The following is a 3,195-nucleotide window of genomic DNA, read 5'->3' on the forward strand; positions in this document are numbered from 1 at the left end:
ATGATACCATGATATCAAAATGTTAACCTCTGCTTACTGGTGTCATGCTTATGAGATTTTGTGAATTATAAACAGTGATTATGAGCATTTGTTTTGTAAACAACATCATTTCATGTGTTAGGAACTGAAGTGAGACATTATACTCAGAAATAAATTGAAGGAGAAATCCAAAATTAGTTAACCATATACACTTAACAAAATATTTTAAAAATGCAAGCTAAAGGAAATCATTTATGAAAGAAATCAACATTTACAATAAATACAGAATCAGTATGACTGATTTTTTTTTATCCAGGTTGCAATAAGGCTTGCATGATGACTTTTCTGATTATATGTTTAGTTAGGTCCTGATATTTAGTTGGAGAAGTTCTGTTCTCTCATATATTCGTTTGTCAGATCAAAGAGTAAATGAATTCCATGCCAGAGCCAACATCCATAATAATGTTATAGTTGTACCCTGCTACTCTGCCAACCTTTCAAATCAGTTCGAGTATCTTGGGTCTTTTCTCGAACTCACTAAATAGGTATGCAATTTTGTCAGCACTAGAAATATTTTGACCACCATTTATTAAAATTGTATTTTCCAGAAGCTACTATTCTCTCTTTTCATGAGATTTTTTTTACTTTCATTTATATAATGTGCTTATGTTTGCCTTTAGATAACCTATGTTCAGTCTTCTACAAACAGTGTAATTTAGAGTAGTGTAATTTAGGTACACTCATGTAAACTGCTCAGATTCTATTACTTGCATATTTTATGCTTGTTAAATCAATTATATATATATATATATATAATTGTTAAATCAATTATATATATATTAGTTGTCAATATGGATACTATTGGACTTATTCATTGCATTTATGAATATGTTAAGTATGTCATGATTTTTGTGATTTAATACTGTAGCATTTTTTTTTAAATATGTGCAGATCTTACTTCATATACAGTTACATTTGTTTTAAACAATTTGATCCTTTCAAGGGATTTGCTATATTAGGATCACCCAGATGAACTTAATTACAAATTAAAACAAACTTATTTCTGAGAGACAGTTATCCTTATAGCTCTAATCAAATTAACATATATTTGAGGTTTTTGTATTTTTAAAAAACTGTACATAACATGTTTTTGTTCCTGGGGAAGTTCCACTTTCTTGGTTGTTTTTCCAGCTGTGGTGACTTCAACATATGTGGGCATTTTATTTCAATTGTTTTGTGTTTATATTTTGTTTCATATAAGAGAAAGTACAAATAGAATCAGTGATTTAGAAGTTTTTCAAATAGAATTCTAAGAGAGACACTTGAATTTTTATGAGAACTGTGAATGGGCAGGTCTTAGTGGAGGAGTAGCAAAATAACAGAGACATTGATGGATGTGAGTTGAATTCTTCCTCCAATTGCCTCACTATTTCCAATGGTATTACTTCAAAGTCTTTAGTGAAAAGAAAATAATTTTGTCTGTATGTACTCAGAATTTTTGGTTTAGTAAAAGGCGCAAAATTTGTACGATCTGAAGAAAAACCAGAGTATTTTTTGGGTGGACACACTACACATTCATATTAGATTTTAACACTAAAATCTTTTTTCCTTAGTTTAAAAACACAGTTGTGAATTTATAATGTTAAAATAGCACCTAATTATTTATATGAAATTGTCCAAACTATTTTCACTTCACACTATATGCATTATAGAGTGTAATAATACTGTGTAAGATAGTATGTAATAATTGACTTTGTGCAAAGTTAATGATAGTGGATATTTGTGAGATACTGAGTAATAGTAAAAATTATATTTGAATCTATTAAAAATCCCAGTTACATCTAAAAATAACTCATAGTTATAAATTAATGCTGAAAAAATAAGTTTGTTTATTGGAAAAAGCCAGAAGTTTCAATAAGCTTGCTTTTTTAAAATTGACTTGGATCTGGGCTTTGGTGCCTCATGCTTGTAATCCTATCTACTCATGACTCTGAGATCTGAGGATAGTGGTTGAAATGTATATGGACAAAAAATTTGTGAGGACTCTTATCTCCAATAAACGTCCTAAAAACCAGAAATGGTACTGTGGCTCAAGTGGTACAGTGCTAGCCTTGAGCTGAAGAGCTGAGCGACAGTGCCCAGGCCCAGAGTTCAAACCCCACGACTGACAAAAAAAATTGGCATGGAGTTTTACTTTATAATTTCATGATTTTTAATGAATGTTTGTTCAGTGAAAATATCATTGGTTTTTATATTTTGTGTTGGCATAAAATGAGGCTACTATTGCCTTAAAGTAATCAGAAAAACTCTCTGATTCTATGACAGCATAAATTTTGTGGGTAATGGTTAAGACCAAATTGCTTTTTTGAAAAAAAAAATTATGTCACACCCCAACAAAGAGGAACAAATGAAAATATAAGCCAAAAACTTACTCTGTAAATCTTGATGGACTAATAGTCTGTCAGTTTGTTTTCACTATTAATCAAAAATTAAAGTAATACTGGGTAATATTAACCAATTTAAATTTCTTCATCCTTGTCATTTAAAATACACTTTAAAAAGAAATTCAACAGATGAGTAATAGATGAGTTTTGAAATTTTGTAGTTTAATAGAGCTCTGAGTTGTGGATATAGGACATTCATCTAAGTGACTAAATATGTAAATTAAATCCCATAAAGTATATTCCTTCAATTTTCTGGCTAAAGTGTTCTACAATCTAGGTAATTTTAAAAGAAATATTGTATGTTGTTTCCTTGGTGACAACGTAATTGGAAGACTAAAAGTTTTCCTATAGCATGGCCAACTTAAACAGGGTGAATGTATTAGGGTTGGCATGTAAAAGTTTTGGGACAGCTTTAATGTTTGAATCTTGGATAGGATTTGATTGGGAATTGTGGCAGACCTTCCTGGTTTGAGAAGAAAAATGACAGGCCGTACTAAATACTTTTATCTACTACTTTGTTATATTAGTTTTTTCAAACACACACATACACACATACATGCAGAGAGATACACACATTTGTAGTATAAAGACCCACTCCTTCTGCAAGAAAATATTTTAATAAGAATTCCAGAAAATATTTAGTCTGCTGAGATCTAATTAGAATTTATAGAAATATCCAGTTGCTTCCACCCCTGGACATGTCATTATCATTGGTGAAGATGTTGCCATTTGAATTTAGAATGCCCCAGAAAGACCTATGTGTTAAAGAAAA

The sequence above is a fragment of the Dipodomys spectabilis genome, unplaced genomic scaffold, assembly GCF_019054845.1.
Source record: "Dipodomys spectabilis isolate Male_0828 unplaced genomic scaffold, ASM1905484v1 ptg000556l, whole genome shotgun sequence".
Lineage (NCBI taxonomy): Eukaryota > Metazoa > Chordata > Mammalia > Rodentia > Heteromyidae > Dipodomys > Dipodomys spectabilis.